General features: G+C 41.6%; 1 protein-coding gene across 3 annotated transcripts in view; it reads left to right on the plus strand.

Annotated features, from left to right (window-relative positions):
* TMEM144 (transmembrane protein 144) overlaps nt 1–15,944 on the plus strand; it is a 377,037-nt gene that overhangs the window by 90,367 nt on the left and 270,726 nt on the right. The window lies entirely within an intron of this gene.

Raw genomic sequence — 15,944 nt, forward strand, 5'->3', positions numbered from 1 at the left:
ACAGGCAAGAAGGGAAAGCCAGGGAAGAGAAACGCCGGGCAACAAGCAGGTAAGAAGAGAGTAGAGGGCGAGAGAGCTATGGCAGAAAGAAGGGCACAGCTTCTGTGAGGAAGAAAGTGAAACCAAAGGGAAAGTCACTGGCTCCCCTGGCGAGGAGGGAGCGCGGTCGAGAAAGCACAAGACAAAGAAAGTCAAGCAGAAAATAAGGAATGCAAGAAAGAGAGGAAAACTAGCGTCAGACCCAAGGAGCGAATACAAAATTCAAAGGGTTGCAATGCGAGGAACCGCCGGAAGGAGAGGAAGTAAATACCTTCCAAAGGACGTCGCACGGCAACAACTAGACCGCTACCCCCGGGATCTGCGGGATGCATAACGGAGCACTCTTGGCCGCGCGCGGCACTGTCGGCTCCAACGCGGAAGTAGTCGTCAGCTACGGCGGGGGATGACAGACAGAGACGCTTCACGAACATTAACACATCCATGGTTGTGTATGTTATTTGGTGTACTTGTGGTTTACCATACATAGAGAAAATCAAGAGGAAAGTTAAGACACACATATGTGAGCATAGGAGCTCCAAATATGGAGCTGCATACATAATCTGATAATTACAGCATCTCTAGTTCAACATTTTATGTAAAAACAACACAGATCTGATGAAATACACTGGTCTGTCCTTAAAAGATCACACATGAGAACATGGAAGTACCAGAGAAAATCTTCTCTAGAGTTGAACATATGCTCTTTCTAACAAAAAGCCATATCAAGGGCCTGAATGATTGTGTTGAATGGAAATGTGTCTAAGTAACCTCCATATGTATTGGCATATTTGACCTAATGCCAACTTGACCTACTCCGATTTGACTGCATCTTTTTGGTGAGAAACTTTACATCCAGGGATACAAAACGCACAGTACCATAATATGGGTGTAGATTAGACGCTTTATTGGGAAGTATTATTCTCTGGAATTGTGTAGATTTGACATAGTCTCCCCTCTAAAAATTGGATTAGAGCCCTCTATGGTGTAGGGTGGAGCAGGCAACAATCTGGTCGCGTGCACGTTGTGCACATGATTTCATTGCGCTATGGCATGTTTTTTTACATACTGACGCCAATCGGTATATATAACAGTGCCCAATCAAAATGGCAACCCTATGTGATCCCGGAAACAGCATATGGAAGACACTGCCATAAGAGGTGAGCTCCCAGTTGGCCATTGATTGGCCATGGGATAAAAATAGGCCTTATAAAGAATATCTTAAACTATTTCTGGCAAAAATATAGAAAATGTATTGGTAACGCAAGCAACTGTCTCTGTCACCATGTTAGGTTAGAATTACAGAGGGGACAGACATTTGGAGGTATAAGGATCGAAGGTAGTCGGTATTTAGCATCAGTTACTAGCTATATATTTCTCTCTATTATTCACAGATGTACAATTGAACACACAGTCCCACATATTCAGATTGATTAAGAATAGTGATTCCTATAGTCGCATTGGAATTACCAAAGGCAGGGGGTTCCATTAGAGATAGAAGAATGAACTCTGGTAGAACTAGATTTAATCATACCCACTGACTGTGGATAATAATGTGTCTTATATTAATCACCTTAGTTTTTAATAAAGTCTTATGTAAACATATTTATATGCTTCCTCAATAGATTCCATTCCACATATGCCCATTGCTGTCGGAAAAATTTACTACAGCGGAAAATTGGACAATAAAGACCCACTAAACCGGGCTGATGTAGTGGCAACACTACTTGTTATCCCAAGGAAGGATTTACGAATTATGAAACATACTGCTTGAAGGAGCGTTTTTCTGCTTAAACGTTTGTGCTCCACGGCTGCTACTCCAGCATACTTTGCTCCCTCGGCACTGCGAGCGAGGCTCTTGCCGAGGTCCCTACTGCTTCCTGGAGGAGGCGGACCTGACTGCGGTCACGTGACGGATCACGTGACGTTGAAGGTCCTTTTATTCACGGACTGACCACCGTTACGGCGTTAAGCCCGGTGGGGACAAGCCCTTTGGCTGTTGTGCGGCTGTTAGGCGGATGGTCACAAGTCAGAATCCCCCACCTAAGGTACTGTTCAATACCAACATCATCAATTATTCCAGGTTCCCGAACCAAGCACTGTGGCGAATTCTGGAATTCTCTAGATATCAAGGTCATTAATATATTAGGTTGTTGTTTCACATTTTAAAGACCGCATAGTGTTTTAACTCAAGAAAGAAAGTGTTTTTATTTATCATTCTATGTTCACCCTAAAAACAGGCATTCCATCAGAGATAACTAGAGACCCGATGATTACTCCATCTATCATGCCTAATATACCGGACTCAGCTCTGCTCCCTCAAACTCCCATTAATCAAAACATTCCTAAATCACAGGAAAAGACCAAAAGTCGCACTCGCACATCAAAAAAAAACATCACTTAAACTCCAATTAATAAAAATCTACATGACATTCGCAATTTTTATGTAAAAAAATCACGTCTCAATAGTCTCTAATTTGACTGATTTGGCTCCTTCTGTATCGATCCCTGCAGAGCCTTTACTACCTAATGGTGATGTAAATGTTTTGATCCCTATACAAATTCCCAATTTAAATAATGAGCCACCTGCTCCTCTTTTGAGCTCTTCCATCTCAGATCAAACTTTATTAACTGTACCTCATTCGCCTATTAAAATTATTAAACCTATGCAAATTTTCTCCACCGTTTTAGAAGAGTCATCTCTAGACTCTGATGCGATGACAAATGAAAACCAAAAAACAGCACAAAATTCACCGTCCGAGAATGTTACATTGGGCCTCATTACGACCCAGGCGGTAAGGGGTTTACGGCGCCGTAAACAGCGCCGACCCTTACCGCCTGAGTACGAGGTCCCTTAGCGCCATGGCGAATTTAACACCTGCTTTTAGCAGGTGTTAAAATCCATGGCGCTAAGGGACCATGGAGTTAATTACGCCACCGTAATTTACGGTGGCGTAATTAACGCCTTTCCCACTCCCATTATGCCCTATGGGGCAAAAATGGGAATGGGGAAGGGTAAATGGGGATTGGGGACTTACCGCCCCGCCAAGGTCCGAATGGGGCGGTAAGTCCGCCAACCACCATGGCGTAAACATAGTTTACGCCATGGTGGTAAAGTCACGGCCCAGGCGGTAACTTACCGCCTGGGTCGTGATGAGGCCCATTGGCTTTAGTAATTATTGAAGACGTGGGACAAGTCTCTAATAAAAAGTCTCCTTCATCCCCCTCACAAATTCCCCCTGAATGTAGAGACTTTGAAAGCTCAAGAATTTCGATCATGACTCACAAGCTTGTTCCATGGATTCAACAAGACAAGATGAGGAGATCTCTTTTTTGCAACCTACCCCTCGTCGATGTCAAACCTCTGATAAGAAACGACAATCAACTGTAACTTTACCAAATCCTGTCCTATTAGAAGTCACCTTGGGGGCCATTAATGCTACTATGTCTACTCTATTCAAGCTTTTTAACTCCTTGGATCAGAAGCTAGCTGTTCAAACCGACAAGATAAATCATATAAGTGACTGGATGAGAGATACCTCACTTAAATGTTCTAAAGAGCTTTCTTTAGTAAATCTGGAGCAAAGAATTGTACAGCTTGAATCCAATTTGTCAGCTTATCAAGGTTCCAATGTACACTCAGGACCATCTATTATTCAGCGTCTCTCACACTTAGAGAGTATGATCCAAGATCCTCCAACAATTACGCCATCTTTACCAATGTTTGCTAAAATTATTCGACCTATTGAATGTGTGGAGGAAGATGACACAGTAAAACATAACGAATCTTGGATTAGTATTGATTCTCCTGTGAGAACTGTGGGTCAATCTATACCATATCAATCACGTGGGGGCGTCACCCAAAATGTACAAAAGATAGGCGGATCTTTGTTAAATAATAGAAAAATAAAATTGTCATCTAAAGTTATACAAAGAAATAAAAAAGCTCTATCAGATTTAAAAAAATTACCTCAAATACAACTTTCTTCAGATGTCACGAAATCTCTCACTCATAGTGCTGTTGGTTCGCCAGTTATAGGCAATGAGATAACTAATACCGACTTAGTCGATATAGCCAGCAATTTGTGTGTAGATGAAGCTTTCCAAGACATCCCTCCTCCCTCTCAGGTTGTTCCCCCTCAAGGTATCCCAAAAGAAGTTCTCAAGTCATCCCCTAATTATGATCCTTTGAATGAGCTGGTACTTCTTTTAACATCCAAACCTGATAATATACATACAAAACAATCTTGCCCGATTGTACAAACGACATTAGCTGTTCAAAATGGTGTCGTTTTGACAGGTGCGGGCAAGTTATCTCCTCCTCTCGCTCCGATGGCGAAAGTGGAAGATCGTTTAAGTGCTTTAAGAACTGCGGTGGATTCCTATTTACTTAATAGAATATCAGAAGTGCTACCTGAAGCTCCACATGTCCTTGAACAGCCCCCTCATATACATAATGTTAATAAAAACTCGCAAAATGATGCCCGAGCTTTCAAAAACAGATCAGATAATTGCACGAAAATCATGCCTCTTTCTTCTAATAGTCCGCGCCTTCAAGATCCACCTAAAGATAGAAACAGGAGCAACATGAATATACGAAATAGCAGTAGTAAACACTACATAAATGACGATAGTGCTGCATTTTCAAAGAAACTTAACCAGTATCATACTCTGATCCTGAAATGTCGTGATGGGTCCTTCCCAAAGTACGATCTATGTCGTGCCAGTTTCTTCAATATATTTGGAGATATAGAGGGACTGGAAGCCATTTCTTCATCAGATGTGGACCAAGTCGAGTTTCTCTGCGACAAGAATCTTTCCATCGTTAGGCTTTGGATAAAGTCTGGTAATGTTCGAAATGCACTATTGCACGCCAGAATGGAATTGTTTAATCTTGGTTTCGTGTTAGCTCAAGATCCAGCACGACAGCAATCTGAGGAGATCGATGGTAATAAGTCTATTGGTGGCACTAATTTCGAACCCTCATGAGCCTGCAATTATTGCATCCACCAATCGTCATCAGATCCCAATGTGGGACCCAACATCCGTTCGTAACCACGAGCAACTATCTCCACCAACGAACTTTCACTTGCTAGTTGGAATACCAGAGGTTACTCTCATTTGCAGTGGAATTTAGATAATGGTTTGAATAGTTACGATATTGTAGCCCTACAAGAAACGTGGTTATTAAATCCCCATATATGGGACGATCATGAGATTAGTTTACTGCCAGCAGCCCATGGTGGTAAAGGTAGACCCACAGCTGGGTTGTTAGTAGCAGTGAAAGTGAGCAGGGGTTTGAAAATCTTCCCCTGGCAAACACCAAATAAATTCATACAATTGGTTAAGATTCTTTTCAACTCACAGACATACGCACTTATTAATCTTTATAGAAACCCGGTAGGCATTACCGATGACAGCTTTTATGATGCTCTTTCCTGTATTTTCGAACATATCTCAAATCAAATTAATGTCTCAGGAATATTGTTAATGGTTGTTTTGAACTTTTCTTGTTTTCATTTGAATAAGAGGAATTGGATTCGGCAAGGTGCAAGATGGAATTCCTTTATAGAAGATCATGGTTTAAAGTTGGTAAATGGTGCAATCATAGGTGATATTCCACCTATGAATACAAGGGAAAGAGGCTCCTCCACATCTACCATCGATTATATCTTTGTATCTAATTCCATCTTTACGAACACTAGCAAATTTGTTATAATCAAACAGATATCCAGTGATCACCACCTCTTAGCCTTATTTTGGGCGGTGGAAAGTGATGATCACCTGAAAACTGCATTGTACTATAAACATACTGTATCTGTTAACAATGGCAGAAATCGATTCAAATGGTCTACCAACAAATTACTAGCCTTGAATGATGCTATTTTAAAAAATCAAAGCTCACACAAGCCTGGTTCCTATATAGATATCTTAAGCACCTTCGCAAAACTTTATCCTGCTTGTAGTAAACCAGTTAAAAGACATGTTCATGGCTTTGATCTAGCTCTCTGCGAACGAAAGAAAGCCTACAGAAGAGAGATCAGAATTTATCAGAAATTACCCATAATTGATCGAATTAAGGCAGTTAAAGTTGCTTCTTCGAGATATCGAAATTGGGTTCGAGCAAGGAGAGCTACCTTGTATCAACTAGATAGCGAATGCTTTCTATCAGCTTGCTGTGGTAAAAATTCAGCCTTGATCTGGGAGCTGTTGAATAAATGTAACATCTCATCCCAAGATCATGTGCAGCTCAATGACGTACCTGAATCGATGTGGGTTACACATTTTTCGTCCTTATACGACGATCCTATGATGAATCACTATAACTACAATAGTAACGTTGTAAACAGTTGGTCTTTACATTGTACAAGATTTGCTATTCAAGCCTATATCAAAGCCTCTTCATCATCTAGAGCGGCAGGCCTGGATGGGCTGACCAATATAATGCTCAAACAAAATATAACAGAGTGGGCACTAATCTTGAATAATACTTTTCATCATATATTACAAACTAAAAATATTCCGCAATCATGGTGTTCTTCTGTAATCATTCCGGTCTATAAAAAAGGTGATCGAATGAATCCTAAAAATTATCGTCCAATAACGTTCTAGACGTGCCGGGGAAAAATGTTTGTAGACTGGTGCTAAGAGATTTTAATGCTTGGTCGAATAAAGTAAATCAACGTGACCCAGCACAAACTGGTTTCATGGCAGGTCTAGGCACGGGCGTTAATTTAATTACTTTAAATGCTATAAAACAACAAGCAATTCATAAGAAGCAAGCCAGATATTTTGCGTTCGTAGATCTTCATTCCGCTTTTGATTCGGTCTCAAGAGCAAAACTTATAGAAAAGTTAATCAAAGCGGACTGCCCATCTACTCTTATTGACATTATTTTTGCCCTCCACTCACAAAGCAAGGTCTATGTAAGGCTAAACTCTGAGGGGCTCCTATCAACCCCAATACCAATGTATACAGGGCTGAAACAGGGGTGCATTTTAGCAGCTGCCTTATTCAATTTCTTCATTAATGATGTACGTGACATTTTTTGCAAAGTAATCGCTGATGCTCCTAAATTGAGCAATGTAAAAATGTGTGCCTTATGGTATGCGGACAATCTTGTGTTGGTATCAAAAACTTCAAGTGGTTTACGCAATCTTCTGTCAGCTCTATGCTCTTATTTCAAAGAAAATGAATTTGGAAGTAAACACGAGTAAAACACAAATTGTCGCGTATGTTCCTAAAGGCTCACGCAAACACTTAATGAACTGGCAGATCGAGGGGACTCCCTTAAAGACGGTACCAAATTATGTTTATTTGGGCCTTATCTTTGAGGGCAGCCCAACGTTAGACTCACATCTAAATAAAATGAAGCAGAAGTTAACAACGGCAATCTGTCAGACACGAGTAATCACTTCTAAATATGTTAAATTTTCCATCAAAGCTGCCATTACTTATTGGGACCAGAACGTCGTAGCAACCATCCTTTATGGTCTGGAAACACTAATTGTCCCCTTAGGGTTTCTGAATCTATTAGAAGCCAAGTTTTGGCGTGCAATTTTAAATTTACCTCAATGTATTCCTGGTGTGTTAATAAGATATGAATTGGGAATAATTTCTCTAAGTGCATTATATAACTGGCGCCTATGTGCCTTATTTCGCAAATGTCTATTATCTACAAATAGTAACTCCACATTATCTACCATTTCAAGCTATCTGCTCAATTCTACAGAAATATTTCCGAAATACTGGTCTACGAAAATATTAACAATCATGGTGCATGCCGACATTTCACTTGAACTACTTATTGCTCATCCAGAGCAAGCGAAGAAGAAGGTGTATATGATGGACTGGATTGACACCAGAACTCGGTGTCTAACCTATAAAGACTTTGATTCTACAATCTTTGGCCCAAAACATTTTAAAAACATTGCGTCTTACTTATGCTTAGCACCATCTGCTGCTTTAAGAACTGCCATTCTTCGTTTGAGGTTTAACATCTGGCCCACCCGTGAGGTTAAAACAAGAAGGAAACAAATCTCCTGTGACCTTAACTGGTGTCGGTTCTGTAAAAATGTTATGATTGTAGAATCTCTTCAACACTTAATATTGGAATGTCCGGCACTTAGTACTTTAAGAAAATTGCACTTTGTTAATCATTTTGCATACTTTGCACAACTTAATCCAAAAAATAGATGGGTCGCTCTGGCAGCCACTGAATGTATAAGTATAAGAATTGCAACGATTAATTTTTTACAGGCCTTGAACCTAGAATGATGATGATTGTACAGTATGTTATGAATTTATATGGTTTTCCTAACTAGATTTTATGCTTATGAATTTTTCTAATCTGTATAAATTGAAAAAGTTGATGTAATTTCAACTATATTCAATAAATAATAAAAAAAAGAAATGTATTTATTTGATTATGGCTTTATTCAGTGTACTGGGATTTGTTTTTTTTACAGAGTTTTAAAATGAACTGGTTTTATTGTTGTACTAGTTTTTAGTTTGTTTTAAATTATGTCAGATTTAGACAGGTTTTGCAAAAATATTCTATATTTTGATTAATTGTCTATCAAAGTGTTTCATTAATATAATCATTTAAGCAACTTTAAAATTGCACAAGTGTAGTATCTATTTTTCGGAGACACACAGAAGGCAGCTGTTCCTCTTGATAAGTGTGGGATAGGAGTCCATTATGTAGTGCATAGTATTTTTTCCGGATCTATCCTCCTACCCGAGGCCAGACTGACCTTTGTGGCCTGGATTCCGGGATCCCTCTTTTGGTTGAGCAGCTTTGGTAGTGCCAAAGGTATCTAGGATGATAAATTGGTTCAAGGTCTTTCAAAAGGCTTTCTTTTGAAAGTCTGCATTTTGGTTGTGTATGTTTTGGTTGACATGAATTCAACACTTTTTCTTTAAAGGGGGTGTGTGGGCTCTATCCCACAAATCTCAAAACCATCACCACCCTCTATTCCATAAATCCCACCCCTGTCTGCCCCCACTCTACTACCCCCACATACACACACATACACACACATATGTATACGTAAATTGTTGATTTGACCAAATCAAAGTGCATACTTAGTCTTTTAAAACACAGGATAGTGAAAAGAAGATGAGCAACAACCGAAAAAGGTGCACAGCACTTAAAACCCCAAAGACACTTTGTTTATCACCATGGGAGTGTAGCCTAAGGGAGAGAGGGAGCGACTGAGGGCTATTGTCATGAAAGGAAGTTTGATTCACTTTATTTTCCCCCTCCATCTCAGTCAAACCTAATTCCTTAGTGTTCTGTTTTTTATTTTAAAAAAAGCCCTTCGTATTTGAAATATTTCTTTCAGTTGTGCATGGATCATGTGGCCTTTGCGAACACTTACAGGGATAAGTGAGGGTCTGGTGAAACGTCACCAGACCCCATTCACTCAGACAAGCCTTTTGAAGCTTCAAGCTCTTGTAGGAGGAATAACCAACTTGACATTCCAGCCAAGAAAACCAGCAAAGAATGTTCACAAAGAAAATGCCTTTTGGCGGGACTGGATACCAAAGCTTAAAAAAAAAAAAGTATCCAACTACCATCAGCCTATAACTCTGAAATATGTTCTGGGTCCGAGGACTCACTCAGGGACAAGATGGGGTCTTTTGAAAATACGTTTTTCCTCTCAGCCTTATGAGTTACCATTGCAGCAGTTAGTAGCAGTCTTCAATGAGACTTCTCTGACATTTCAGTGAGACTTCAAAAAAGTCTCACTGTTAGCAAAGATAATTGGGGGCACACACGGCCAGCTAAAATTCTAGTGGACTACCTTAGTTATCAACTGTAAAACCAAAGCATGATTTATGATCTAACAATGGCCAAAGCAGCAGATCTGGATATTTTTGTTTCCTCTATGTAAAAGAAAGCATTCAAATTAGCAAACGTCTTGAATCGTGAGATGCTTCTCTCGTTCAGCCAGCTGCTCATTGGGCATTTTATCGTTAGGGCAAGACCTTCTCTATCTTTTTAGTGAATAAGACAGTATAATGAAGTTAATTCATCCCCAGTTCATCACTTCTTCTTGACTCATTGTATATGGTGCAGCTTAGTGGTGCAGCTTCCAAGTGCTAGATCATAGCACATAGATATCCCCACCTTTATAATTGGACAGTGTGATGAACTTGATTGTGTCGTCACTCTTTTCCCAGAGGTAGCCTCTCCTCCTTAGACGCCAAAAGAACTTCGTCAATGGGGAAATATTCCAATAATAATACAAAGAAGCTCTTTAAAATTTTGAAAAAACTAGAGAAGCCACACATGCAACCCGAGTAATTTGTTCCGATGAATAATGACTGTACCAAAATCCAACAGGCGTTTTCAGACAAAATCAAGCTAGCACATGCCAGGATTGCTAATGACTGTCCTGGATGTGCCATTCAATACACTTGAGGCCCCTAAAATTAAAGCTCAACCTGTGTTCATCTTTAATCCCAACTTTGTGCTTGAGATGGAAAATGTTCTAAAAAAAAATGTATCCTATGTCTTGTCTTGGAGATATTCCTTCTATGCTTATCCTGGGCAATATCAAATCATTTGTCTGTTTCCTCTCACATTTCAAGCTTGCCACCTTCTACCATAAAAAGGTTCCCGACGCTGTAAAAAATGTTGTAGGTACTCCTTTGCTGAAGAAGCCTGGAAATGACTCAAAAATTGCTAGCAACTTGAGGCCTATTACTAACTTTTCTTTTTTTATTAAAAATGATGGACAGAATTGCGACTTTGCAATTCCAGGAGCATCTGGAGCTTTTTAATATCTTACATCCTAAGCAGTCAGGATTTCGATCCAACTCTGGTACTGAAAGTGAAGTGCATTATTGGACCTTCAAACCCAGATGGCTGGGTATTGTAGACAGAAGTGAGATTGGGCTGCTGGTGTTGATTGACTTATCAGCAGCCATCGAGCTTCTCGACCGCGAAAGTCTTCTGAGAACTTATCAGCTATAGGAGCTTGTTCGGAGGAGGCTATCAACTGGATCCACTCTTTCCTTACTAATAAGAAATTCAAAAATGTGCTGGGGCTGGGCTACCTCAACCTCTACACAAACTACGTGTGGGTTACCGCAAGGAACGAGTTTGCCACCGGCCCTCTTTAACATTTACATACATCCACTGTGTGACATATCTGATAAAATAGGGGCCCAATTTACAAATTATGCTGATGATACTCAGTTGTTTATTGAACTAAGTGATGATTACATCAAGGATACCGATAGGATTCAAAGCATTAAGAAACTCATAAAGAGTTGGATGACAGCCAATTGGATGTGTCTAAACAGCGCAAAAACAGAGTTCATGAATTTGGGTCAACAGAAGCAAGGGCCAAATTGGACCTAAGATTTTCAGGTTTTCATATTGAGGACCATTGTATCAAGGTGCAAGACAAAGTGGTGAACTCTTTGTGCTGATGCTCAAGTCGACAGTATGGTAAAAAAAGGTCTCCGTACCATCTGAGACTGTTGAGGTAGGTTAAACCGTATGTAACCACAAAAAACTGTGAAACATTTGTGAGGGCAACTATTATGCCCACACTGGATTACTGTAAGGCGTTTTTAACTGTGTCCGCAAACTTAAAATGCTACAGAATGATGCAGTCCGCATAATTAAGAATGCACCCAAGAGAGAGCATATTACTTCCTCCAGGAAAGAACAACACTGGCTACCGGTCACATCCAGAATCTTTTTTAAAAAAATAAACATTCTAACCCACAAGTCCTTGTTTGGATCAGCCCCCTCCTATTTCAAGGAGAGCCTTACACAACAGACCCACAAGATCTAGCAATACCCTGCGTCCTATATGCCCCAGAGCTAGAAGAGCAAGGGGGGGGGCGGACGCTCCATTCTTGTGCACGCAGCAACTCTTGGAACAGCTTACCTGTTCATTTGTGGAAAAGGAACCTACTCATCTTTCGTAAACGCTTGAAGACAATTATGTTAGAGTAAATTGCTTGTTCTCCCCGATACCTCATCTTGTTTTTTATTTTTTCTGTGTTAATGTGCGCCCCGAAGCCTGCAGGCTTTGGCATGTAATAAATAGATAAATAAATAAAATGTGGCCAGGGGATACCCGCTTCTACCTGATTCTAACCCTGGAGGTGGCTATTTGAGGGAGCACCACATGGGAAGGCGACCCTCACGGGGGTGAAGCAATATCATTGGGTGAGACCTGATATCCCCCATTCCCTTTTAGGGACACCTCTTCACTACTTCATGTGCTCATGGAATATTGTGGCAGTAATCCTAAATGTTCCCCAACACTTAGTCATAGAACTCTTAAACACCCCGCAGTGTTATCAGTAACAAAGACTGACAAGAGGAAGAGAGCAACCAGAATGAAGATTGCTCTACTAGATCGAAGTGAATGGTCTAGCTGTTGGAGGAATCTGATTGGCTCCAAACAGCTCCCTTCACTATCGCAGGAGTTCAAAGACGGAGCCATGCAGAACTGGAGAGAGACCCGACCGGCTAGTGATTCCCGGGGGACCCGTGTTGTCAGCTGGACACATGAGCGAGGAAGGGACATGAAACTGAGCAGAACGCTGACGTGAGACGCGGCGCAGGGGAAGCTCTGCTGCATACGTCAGAGCGGTGAGAGGAACGGTGAGTGTTGGAGACACCGTTGCTTACCGAAGCACAACCAATGCAGAGAGGGGCACTTTAAGGAAGGCATGGTATTAACAGTAAGACAGACACAAGTGACCAAAGTTCAAGGGTGTTTATTGAACTTAAACAATGGTGTGATAAATGCCTATCTAACCCTAACTCTACAGATGAGAGCAAGCTATGACCATCAAATAGTAATAATACAGTCCTAGTGGAATCTTGTCAAAGTAAACAGACCTATACCAAAATCCTGACTGCTAAATACAAATAGTGTGTTGTATTGTTCATGAAAAAGAAGGAAGTGTTCACAAAATATGTCAGGATGTTCAGCCCGATGGCCTCCCTTCCCCACGTTTTCAGCCCGGGACAAGGCAGTTCACTCGAGCAAAGCACACACTCTGGCTTCTTCGGCACGAGGATACCGTTCCTTTACCAGCATCAGGGCCTTCTTTACCCAAGTCTCTTTACTTCAAAGTCTCTTGATTCAGAGGGCCTGATGTACCAACACAAAGCACAAAGTTTAAATTCTTGTAATTCACTCTGGATCCCCCTCAGCTGGGCTCAGATCCCTTTTATATCACAACAGTTACTGTGGATCCCCATCTTCCGGGCTCAGATCCCTCTTTTCACAATGTTCAGAGAATATTCTTTCTCGGGTAACTCATGGTTCACCAAAGATTCCCCTTCAGCCAGGCTCAGAACCTTCCTCTTACACAATTAGTCTCCCTCAGCTGGGCTCAGACCAATTTTAGTTCGCATTAAACTATTGAAGACTTTCGAATGTGCACAGGGTTTAGCTTGACCCATTGCAGGACCCCTTCGTTCTCCAATTTTCCCTTCTCACAAGTGGCAAAATATTGAATACCTAACGGAGACCTTCGAATGAGCACCCACGTGGCGCCGGACAACTCTGTCTATGGCATCTTTCTTGGCTTCCAAATGTTCAGTCACTCCTCTGGTTTTCAATTATATTTTTGTTGCTCGTTACATACTTTTTGTAAGCGTCTTTGGTCATCTTCAGCTTCAGATCTTCTGTTCCAGTGGTTGGTTTGCCATCTACCTCCAGAACCTCACATTGTATTCGGTTTTCCCCCTCTGCCAACTCTCTCAGCATTTTACAAAAAGGGGCAGGTGGCTGTCCAATCAAGACAACCAGCCCCCCAGTGGGAACTGGTTCAATTCATGTACTCTGGCAGACAAAGAGCAGGGGAGTGTTAAACTCCTCCACCACTTCCTGCCTTCACAGACACACTGGAGCCTAGGTGGGGATACCCAGGCTTCCTGCCAAAGGCAAAACATACACACAGACATCCCCCTCCCAGAACGGTAGAAGAAGGGCTAACAAAGGATAACCAAACAAGAAATGGGGAAAAAAGAAAGGAACCACCATGTTAGAACATAGGTGACCCTATTGTGCATAACCGAGATTGTGAACACAGTCTGCAGTAAAAGAAATAGCACAATAGCTGGTAGAACACGTCCACTGCCACCAGCCATAAGTGTAGGGTTGTCACTGTGACTAGAAAGTCAATGGAGCAGAGAGACTGGGATATCAGGTATCCCTTTAGACCACCTCATTCGGTGGTGTGTGCTAATCTCTCATAAATACAATGTTTAGGAAGGATACAAAGTATCCCTCTTTCCTTCAGAACAGCAGTTTTAAGGAAATAAGAAAGACATAAAAAGGAGACCCAAAAGGGTTTCCAGCAACACTGCACAAAGTGTGTAGCACAGATGCCCTTTAAGAGATATGTAGGAAATAACACTCCATAGAATAAGGTAACACAAAAAGAACAGAGGTCCCAAATGTCAGAGCAAATAAGAATGAATGAGGGGAAAAAGGCTCCCCTCGTTTAGGATAGAAAGAAAACGGTTCAAAAGTCCAGCAAAAAGTGTTGGGGGCCTCACTTGGAGAGGGGATTAAGCATGAAACTCATAAATCTCCCTAACTATATGTTACAGGTCATTAAAATATTTTCTCTACCTTTTAGGTACAGCTTTTAGATCAAACGAGGAATAAATTATGGAAAAAATGATGGATAACCAAAGTTTATTCTAAGGGGAACAGGGGAGTTGAATGTGTTGCAATTACTTAACCCCTGACTCTGATTTTCCCGAATAACTACGCAGGTCAACTGGGAATCCTTGGAAGTAGCTTTTCCTGCCATTGGTTCCAGTAGAGGGTTGCCAGGAGCTACGTGTTCAAGGATTCTTTTGTTCGGGCTCAGGAGCAGAGTGCAACCCTTTGGAAAGAAGACATGCAGAAGGCACCGATGCAGACCACCTCAGTCCGCTTCACCAGACGGGAGAAGCCGAGATTGAGTGATGGCTAGAGCACACAGACGACAGCAGGTGTCTATCCAGTCATGGTTGAAGAAGACCTTACAGGACAGGATCCTTTGATGCTGGGAAGCTTAAAATTAAAAGGAAGGTGACTTGTGGCACGAGTTGCCGACCACTGAAGTTCTGGGCGTAAAACCCCGAACAGTGACGTTTCTGGTGAAGTAGCCCCCTGGAGAGCTGGTCAGTCCACAAGGTGGTCCAGGGACACTTCCGAAGGCTCACGATGGCTGGATCCTTGTGAAGGCATCGAGACTGGTTAGTCCCACCCATCAAAAGGTTGAAGCACCACAGAGGTCCTTCGCATATCAGTTAGTCCAGCAGTGCTTCAACGGACCAAGCGCAGGAAGGGATGCCATGCCTCTTCAGGAGTAGTCCACAGATGGTGAGCCGGCTGCTCCTCTACACTGGATACTTGACTCCAAGGCTGATCTGAAGAAATTGCTTCAGGAGTCCTTTTCTTATTCTAAATCCTGGCTGGAAGCAAGTGCAAGCCCACCAATGGTAAGGATATGCACCATTCAAACAGCCAACAGTGGTCCAATCAGGGAGCCCTGTGGGTTTAACTCATGCCCCACACCCAGACTCTCTGGCGCCAGGGATGTGGAGTGGGACCAGACAATCCCACTCACTTCCTGGGTCGACATACACCAGATCAGCAGTAGCCCGTGAAAAAACAGTAGCTTTCCCAGGCAAATGCATGACCATATAAGGGATTTCCTGCCCTGAGAAGGCAGAAAGAAGGACAAACAACAGTATGGTCAAAAGACAAATCTTGTGGCACAGTCATTTTAGGGCACTACACACATTTAGTTGCCAGACACGATAAACGTGAATGTGCACACTAAAAAGAATGCAAACATTGTTAAAAATGTATGTACTGCAACAAGCCTGCTCTTAGGCACATTTAAAAGTAGCCAAACATCAC

The sequence above is a fragment of the Ambystoma mexicanum genome, chromosome 6q (genome assembly GCF_040938575.1).
Source record: "Ambystoma mexicanum isolate Mex_15411 chromosome 6q, UKY_AmexF1_1, whole genome shotgun sequence".
Lineage (NCBI taxonomy): Eukaryota > Metazoa > Chordata > Amphibia > Caudata > Ambystomatidae > Ambystoma > Ambystoma mexicanum.